This window comes from Typopeltis vanoorti, chromosome 8, assembly GCF_054136105.1.
Source record: "Typopeltis vanoorti isolate ZY-2024b chromosome 8, IOZ_Tvanoo_1.0, whole genome shotgun sequence".
NCBI lineage: Eukaryota > Metazoa > Arthropoda > Arachnida > Uropygi > Thelyphonidae > Typopeltis > Typopeltis vanoorti.
This window is the reverse complement of record NC_143556.1, coordinates 22,409,101-22,418,369: the sequence shown is the minus strand read 5'-3', so window position 1 is coordinate 22,418,369 and position 9,269 is coordinate 22,409,101. Positions and strand designations below refer to the sequence as shown.

The following is a 9,269-nucleotide window of genomic DNA, read 5'->3' as shown; positions in this document are numbered from 1 at the left end:
ACGACTATACCTTCCTGCTATTTTCAAGACCAAAAACTGACATCTCAAAAAAAAAAAAAAAAAAAAAAAAAAAGAATTCTTTGAATTTCCGTTTTTTAATATATTTCCACACGTTTTTTTTAGAAGTTAGTTCTTTAAAATATAGAAAATGGTGCGATTTAGAAATATTTAAAAAAGCAAAGACACTTGTATTCTGCAATTAAAGTTTTTACATATTTACGCAATTCGATAGCTATGAAGAGAGACTTGAGTCTGTGCTGCCATCTATAATTTTCACCAAGTTCCTCGTCTGCCAGTGCAAGTTAGTTTCATTTTCCGTTTGCTTAGTGTTAAGAGCACAGCAACTATGACGTAACACGAAGCGGCAGCAATTCGTTGGATTATTTGCGATGTCATGAGGAGGTCTGTGTTATTAGCCATGAAACGAAAGCAACTGCACTTCGCAGGAGGAAACTGTGGTTCATTCGTCACTGGACACGCATAAAGAAGTATTTCATTTAGTTATTAATTTCGGAAAGACGAGGAACAAGGGGACATACTCGAGCAGCAAGAGAGAACGGAAACCTGCAACGAATCGGCTACAGAAGAAGGTAATTTTATGAACGGAAACGTTTCTATTCAATTAATTCTTTACTTATTTTCAGCAATAGAATTGAAGACATGCTCTAGTATTTATAGACATAATTGTAATACTGAAAGATTTCTGCTTTCAAGTCAGATTTATTTATTTATATCACTATGCCTGCTTTAAAAAGTCTGTTGTCTTAGAACCCCCACCCACCTTTCCTCTCTTATTTTCCTCTTATTATTTTGCTGATATAATTCAGAGATTGTTGTTCCCACAAATAAGATCCGCATAATTTTCCTTCTACAAAAAAAGAAATAAGAATGAAATATTTATTCAAAGTTTGTCCTTGCAACGTTCATTTGTTTCGGTATTAATATCATTTCTTTTATTTCGTGAATAGTTTATAATGGTCACATTTAAATAATTTCCTTTGAAGTGTGTTTTTCTTTAAATTCTTGCCAGATGTTGCGCGTATTAATGTGTTTTTATATCCCCCTCTTTTATCAAGTATTTTTTTAAAGATTCCTAATTATTATTATAAATGGATCTATTTAGCTATATTAATAATATAGTCTACAGTCATTTAAATCCAATTATAGGGTATAATTTCCTTTTATGAAATTATACCCCGTACCTCTCGATATCCGAAAAGTACCATATAAGACAATTTCTTCCCTTTCGATAATTTCAACGCAACATATAAAATTGGCGCTCATGAGGGTAGGTTTTGTTTTGTTTGGTTTGGTTTGGTTAGGGTAGGTTGGCATGGTTACGTTAGGTTAGGTTTGGTTGGTTTGGTTTGGTTAGGTACCAGTGAGATGCTTTCCTCCTCCTAACCTAACCTAATTGAGTTTTATGAACGTTTATAGCAATTAAGACTTAGCTATATGTCGGCTGCATTTCTTCTTATTCCAGATGCATCTCGTCCACTAAAGATCGTGCGTCACAATGACGTCTATTGCACATCACTTCCGTTTCTTCTCCTTTCCAGTCACGTGACTTCCAGTTGCGAAGCGATACGAGGTGCATCTTCCCGATTGTCGTGGAATGACTTAAAGGAAATAAGACCCCAATTATGAATTGTTCACTGCAAGATGGTCCAAATTCATCATATTGAAGCTCCTTTTTGTTTGATCACCTTACAATTACGAATTGCCTCTTTATGCTTCCCTTCTATTAGCCATCGCCAAATGCGAGTAGCAAAACGGATCCAGCTTTCCATGAAATAATTTTTCTGATGTAGCGATCAGAAAAAAATATTTCAGGTAACCACTATTTTACACAGAAATGTTTTAAGAAAAATAGAAAAAAAAATCTATCGTCTTTTTTTCCGAAAAAAGCAGTAGGAGGGAAGCTCCTTTAGTCCTAACCAACATTTAGAAGATAGGTGAGTAGTTAATCTCCATCCTTCCAGTCTCTCCTGACAATGAGCGTGGATTATTAATGAAATAAAGATTGTAAGGAGAGAGAGAGAGAGAGAGAGTAACAGTTTTTGGGAAGAAAATCTTTCTTTCTTTGCTCCTGCCGCAGATTGACTCACTCAGAAACCTCTCTAAGAAAGGCTTAGAAAAATCATTCTTTGACCACTAGAATCGAACTTAGATTGTCCGTTCTTCTAGCGCTGCCAGAACGTCATTTCTAGAAGACTACACAGACGTCTCAAATGTTCTATGAATGTATTATATTATTATTACGTGACACCTCCATAGAATCCAAGAAATCATCGTTGGAAGGCATTCTATCACGCAGCTCACAGTCTATACGGATGTGTACTTAACGAAGTGGCTTTCACTGTGATAATTAAAATGCCAGTTATTTAGAACGTTTTAATATTTTAGTTTCCTTTTCCTACTTTTCATATTAGCTCTTTTATATTCTGAAATATAACAAAACCAAATCTCCTATTGTCTTTTTCCCAAATGGAGTAATGGAACTCGTTTAGTCCCTTAATATCATCTATAGTTCATTCCATGGTTATCGATGATTTTGAAACCCATTGGGAGAAAGGGTACAGCAGACAACTGTCGCCATCTCGTGCTATTAAACGTTAACTTTCCCATTATGTGGTTAAAACACCGCTTTCGAGGAGGAAAACCTTGGTCGTTTACTGCAAGCCTGGGAAAGTTCCTCCAGTCGGTGATTATTTTCAATCAAACCGGTAACAGTCAGGTTTACTTCTGCAGTAAGACATTACGAATTTATAATTATTCACTTCAAACGGGAAAGAGCTGCCGTCACAAAATTCTTAAATCTGATTGGTTTTCCAAACATTTGATTGATTTTCTCAAGCTGGGAAAGGGAATATTGTATTCAGAGGATGCTGAATATTCGGGATGTCTGCCGTGGACTATCAAAATAAAAGAATATGTGACAAGAAACAAAAATAGGATGTTCAAGTTGCTACGAAGATACTACCAAGAACCTGCTCGGTAAATTGCTGGGTTTGAGTATGATCATAGCCTGTGTAGCTTAGTGGATGTGTCGTTTGCACACCACGTCGCTTGACCGCACAAAGGAAGACTTCTTGGTTTGGAATCTAGTCGGCGACTAGAAGAAATTTTTCCAAGTCTTTTTTCGAACGGTTCCCGAGTTAGTGGATCTCTGGCAATGCAAGCGGATTTTTTTCTCCTGGAAACTCTGGTTTATCGCCCCGTAAACTCAAGAAAATCGACCGTAGAACCCACATTATTTCAGACATTAAATACGACTGTTAAAGTTAGCGACCACGAGATGGCGGCACTTGTTGAGCCATCTCTCTTTACTGCCTGCTGCTTAATTAGTGATTGCCTTGGAGCAGCTATCACTGATTGGGTACCAGTGGAGATTGAACTGCTCACTCAGTCTCCAAAAGTTAGATAGTGCTAAAACGGCCACGCCTACTCCCTATATACGGGAATAAAAAGGCGTTAGCTGATTTTTTTTATTTTTTATTTTTTCTTTCTTTATTTTTTTTGAGTATGATCATAAAAATTCATTTCCTAAACGATATGACATTTTTGCCTGAAAATCTTGCAGCTGTTTAGCGAAGCTCTTTTCTTCTTCTATCATAATAATGAGAGCTGATCATTTTGTAAAAATAAATAAACAACAAAATCAATAATTATATTCTAATGTATAAATGCACAGTTGCAATCTCAGCTTGTAATTTTCTTACAGGATTGAGAGAATAAAATGATTATGTTTTAAAAAAATCATCATAACTAAATTATAAAAATTTTCTTAGAACCAAACTAACTTTGAGAAGTTTAAATTCCAGATGTTTGCAAATTATGATTGGTGTATTCTTAGTCATTTTCAGCGAGTAATAAAAAAGGTAAACAGCACTAAATATGCTTCATGTCTTAAATGAGTTATTATATGTTTAAATTAACTTTTATTTTCTGTTTCTTTAGAGGAATCATTTGACGCAATGAGCTGGAACTCGAGCAACAACATTCCAAAAATTGTTCCCGCCGTTTTACACGGCGATAGTCAGGGACGGAGCGAGCCTGTTTTCTATCCTGATAGGAGTAAACGCAATTCTAATATTCCTAAGCCAAATCCTAATCCGCAGCCTCCTCCACCCCCCAAACCCAACAATGGTGACAAGAAGAGTAGCAGTGGGGGTGGATCTGGATCCCGGTGGGTTTGAATCTCATCAGCCATGGAAAAGTGGGCAATTAAAGCCACTGATAAATTCATAACTCACTTTGGAATTTTCTACTTCATTGTAACATCGCTCAATAGGATAAGCTATAATTGCAAATAAATTTCTCAAATGTTTATTGTGTGTAAAATTTTATTTCACCGTATCATATCGTCTCAGCGTTTACGGTGTGACATTATGCGTTTAATGAAATATGAACAGAACGGAACCCTTAGGTTAAAAAGTTCATTTACATAAAATTTTGAAACAAGTATTGAAGACATCTTCATCTTGAATTAAAAGTTTTAAGTTCACAACAGTTTAGGACAATCGTGAGTATTTCTATTTTACGTCGATAGATGGCGCCAATATGAAAACAAATCGCACAACAGGTTATACTGTTTCCCACTTCCATGGTGTTGTTTATACACAACCAAACATCCATAAATTGATTTATATATTTATTCCTGAAGTGCATTCAATTATTTATGAGAAGAAACTTCATTTAAATATTGATAGATTTTTTCTCTGTGTCTATATATATATATATATATATATATATATATATATATATATATATATATATATATATATATATATATATATATATATATATATATATATATATATATATAGAAAGTATATGTAGAAAATATATGTAGAAAGTTTTTTACCTTGGGTATAATATATATGTTAAAGATACCAAGCTATTTTAAATATAAACCTGGTTTTTTAACTCCATTTTCCAAGTAATCAGACCGACAAGTCAGTCAAGTTTGCTCCTGCAAGTGTTGTAAGTCTAGATGACCCTGCAGGTAGTGCAAATCAAGGCAACTCGTAGTAAAGTAGAATAAGCTATGATCACTATTCTTAATATTTACCCTTAATGCAAAGCACATCTCCTGGAGGAGATGTATGATGCTATGTATTAAAGCAACGGGCCACTACCCAGACCGGTTTCGACCTTTATTGAGGTCTCGTCAATAAAGGTCGAAACCGGTCTGGGTAGTGTCGGTTTGCTTACTAAGTTTTGAGTAATACAGAGCTTATAAATATTTTACCAAAACAAGTTACCATAAGATGCTTAGACCTTATTAAATAAAAATCTCAGGATGAGAGACAGATGTAGAAAGCTTTTTACCTGGGGTATAATATATGTTAAAGATACTAAGCTATTTTAAATATAAGCCTGTATTTTTTTACTCCATTATATGGTCACCAAGTAATTTTATAAACTTGGTTATTTTGCTCCTAATCCTTAGTAAGCAAACAGTTAAGTTTGCACCTGAACGTAGTTCAAGTCTAAAGGTGGTGCAACACCAGGGCAACTCAGTGTAAAGGTGGATAAAGCTCTGATAACTATTCTCAGTATTTTCCATAATGTAAAGCACATCTCACTAAGAGATGTATATATACATATATACATAATATATATACATAATTCTGCAATATATAAATATATATATTTATAAAAATAAATTTAACTGACTAGAACCCGAGAAAGTATAACCAAAACCTTTAATACATCACAACTAGTTTCATCGGTGGTCCGACTTCTTCAGGTGAGAAATAAAAACATAAGATATAAAAATAACACGGTAAAAAAATGAACTTTACAGCTTAATAAAAAAGCAGAATAGCAACAGTCATATTTGAATAGGTGACCGCGTGCTACCGTTGGCATGAGTAGAATGTGTGCGACAGCTAATTTTTGAGCGCCAGTACTGGATTACTGCGCTATGGGAATCTGGTAAATTGTAGCTAAGATTATTGTTTAAATGTGAAGGGTCCAGAACTATTTCTTTTGATTCGATGATTCTTCTTTCGAATTCATCCTTGCAAATATATAAATTAGTAGTGCGATCCCAATCAACTTGATGTGGCTGTTCTTCAAGGTTAGAGTTTGCCGAGAAAAGGACATGACTGGAAAGGGCGCTCGCTCGTGCTCTACTGTAGGAGATGTCACGTCTATGCTCCTCAAGACGAAGTGAAACAGATTTGTCTGTCTGGCCAAAATAAGGTCGACCACAGTTGCACAAAACTTTATAAACGCCAGGAAAATGCAGATGGTTGTGTTTTGGTTTAGGTCGACTCAGAAAAGAACGAAGTTTTGGCAGCGTAGTATAGTCGGCCTTTATGTTGAATTTTTTCAGAATCTTAGCTAGTTTTGGGGTAAGAGTGCTGATAAAAGGTAACTGTATATGAGTGATAGGGTTGGAGTCATCTTCTTGTCGAGGATGTTGGCGTGGTCTCAAACGTTTAGTGATGTTACGAGACGAATATCCATTATTAAAGAAGGTGTTTTTCAGGAAGTTAAGCTCTGTTTGAAGGTCTTCTTCTGTGGAAATGAGACATCTTGCTCGATGGGCGAGGGTGGAGATGATGCCCAGTTTCTGAGGTGGGAAGTGATGAGAAGAACCATGTAAATATCTATCAGTGTGGGTGGTTTTTCGAAAAATTGAAAATTTAAGACAGTCAGGAAATCTACTGATCTTTAGATCCAAGAAGGGGAGAACGCCGTTAATCTCTAGTTCAGATGTGAATTTAATGTTTTGATGTTGGTTATTTAAATGGTTTAGGAAGTTTTGCAGTTCCTCTAAACTATGTTCCCAAATAAGGAAGACGTCATCGATGTAACGTAACCACAGTTTAGGTTTCAAAGTAGCTGAGGAAATAGCTTTCTCTTCAAAATCTTCTAGAAAAAAGTTAGCTAAGACTGGGGATAGAGGGCTGCCCATAGCTAAACCGCTAGTTTGTTTGTATATTTTCTCTTCGTAGCAGAAATAGCCGGAATTGATGCAGTGAGTTAGAAGAGCGAACACTTTTTTAGAAACCTTGTCCTTAAGAAGACTCAGAACTTCATCTGTAGGAACATTCGTAAACGGAGATACGATGTCAAAACTCACCATTCTGTCCGAGTCTAAAAGATTCAAATTTTTTATTTTTGAGATGAAATCATCAGAGTTTTTGATGAAGGAAGAAGAATTGCCAACTAAATGTTTTAAAGAAGCTGCAAGGTATTTAGACAGATTGTACGTAGGTGAGTCAATCCCTTCCACAATAGGTCTTAAAGGGGTGTCAACCTTATGGATCTTAGGCAAGCCGTACAACCGAGGAATGAGGGGATGGAGAGAGCGGAGAGATAGTCTTGTATGTCTAGGAAGTTCAGAAGTTGATTTCAGAAGATTGTTTGTACGGTTATGAAGTTCTCTTGTGGCATCACTTTCTAGCATAGAATACGTATTAGAACTTAACAAGTTGTTCATCTTACAACGGTAGTCAGCTTTGTCTAAGATTACAGTTGCAATCCCTTTATCAGCAGGTAAGATAATAATGTCATTGTTGTTACGAAGTTGGTGTGTTGCTTTCCTTTCTGTCGGCGATAGATTATCTGTAGGACGACGACTGTTGTTAATGGTAAAGATGGCATCGATCCTAAGAAGATTCGCAGTTTGTTTTGGTAATTGTCCAGCTGCCTTCTATACATCCCGAGTAAATCCTAATTTCAACAATATTTATGTACCTTCTGACGAGGTTAATGTACATCTTATCAAGGATTATGAAAAAACTCTGGTAAAAATTGGACTTTTTATTAATAGGTTAGTTTTTCTGAAAAGATGCAAATTTCACTCTGTCATCCCAAAGTTTTTAGATTTTAAAGAATCGATTCGCACTAAACGTGCTCATAATATCTATCACAAGGCTAAACTTGATTTATTATATGAAAGAATCGCAGATACCAAGTCCACATTAGCTTCTTTGTTCCGCAAAAGAGATTCTTTAGAAAATAACTTAAACTCATCTTTAGATAACAGGTTCTGGATTGATATTAAAAACACGAGCTCTCTCCGTGCTTCCAGATCGCAACTCTCCAACAAATTAATTCTTATCAGAAAATTCAACCAACTCAAACAGGAACAAACTCGCCAATCCAATATCAACTCACAAAATTTAAAAAATGTTGTGATTAACAAATCCTCTCACACACTTTCTCCTGCAGAACTAAGTGTGCTCTCAAAGGGCCTTAACTTCGTTCCTTCTCCGACCTTCATTCCTAAAGAACTCTTTCTTACGAAAGTTGAGAAGGCAGCTGGACAATTACCAAAACAAACTGCGAATCTTCTTAGGATCGATGCCATCTTTACCATTAACAACAGTCGTCGTCCTACAGATAATCTATCGCCGACAGAAAGGAAAGCAACACACCAACTTCGTAACAACAATGACATTATTATCTTACCTGCTGATAAAGGGATTGCAACTGTAATCTTAGACAAAGCTGACTACCGTTGTAAGATGAACAACTTGTTAAGTTCTAATACGTATTCTATGCTAGAAAGTGATGCCACAAGAGAACTTCATAACCGTACAAACAATCTTCTGAAATCAACTTCTGAACTTCCTAGACATACAAGACTATCTCTCCGCTCTCTCCATCCCCTCATTCCTCGGTTGTACGGCTTGCCTAAGATCCATAAGGTTGACACCCCTTTAAGACCTATTGTGGAAGGGATTGACTCACCTACGTACAATCTGTCTAAATACCTTGCAGCTTCTTTAAAACATTTAGTTGGCAATTCTTCTTCCTTCATCAAAAACTCTAAAGATTTCATCTCAAAAATAAAAAATTTGAATCTTTTAGACTCGGACAGAATGGTGAGTTTTGACATCGTATCTCTGTTTACGAATGTTCCTACAGATGAAGTTCTGAGTCTTCTTAAGGACAAGGTTTCTAAAAAAGTGTTCGCTCTTCTAACTCACTGCATCAATTCCGGCTATTTCTGCTACGAAGAGAAAATATACAAACAAACTAGCGGTTTAGCTATGGGCAGCCCTCTATCCCCAGTCTTAGCTAACTTTTTTCTAGAAGATTTTGAAGAGAAAGCTATTTCCTCAGCTACTTTGAAACCTAAACTGTGGTTACGTTACATCGATGACGTCTTCCTTATTTGGGAACATAGTTTAGAGGAACTGCAAAACTTCCTAAACCATTTAAATAACCAACATCAAAACATTAAATTCACATCTGAACTAGAGATTAACGGCGTTCTCCCCTTCTTGGATCTAAAGATCAGT

At 35.8% G+C, this 9,269-nt stretch overlaps 1 long non-coding RNA gene across 1 annotated transcript; it reads left to right on the top strand.

The window, feature by feature from the left end:
• The first annotated feature begins 334 nt into the window (after positions 1 to 334).
• LOC150103831 (uncharacterized) lies at positions 335 to 4,330 on the top strand. Its single transcript, XR_016548703.1, has 2 exons — positions 335 to 590; positions 3,961 to 4,330. It is a non-coding gene; the product is annotated as an uncharacterized LOC150103831 (long non-coding RNA).
• The last annotated feature ends 4,939 nt before the right edge of the window (positions 4,331 to 9,269 follow it).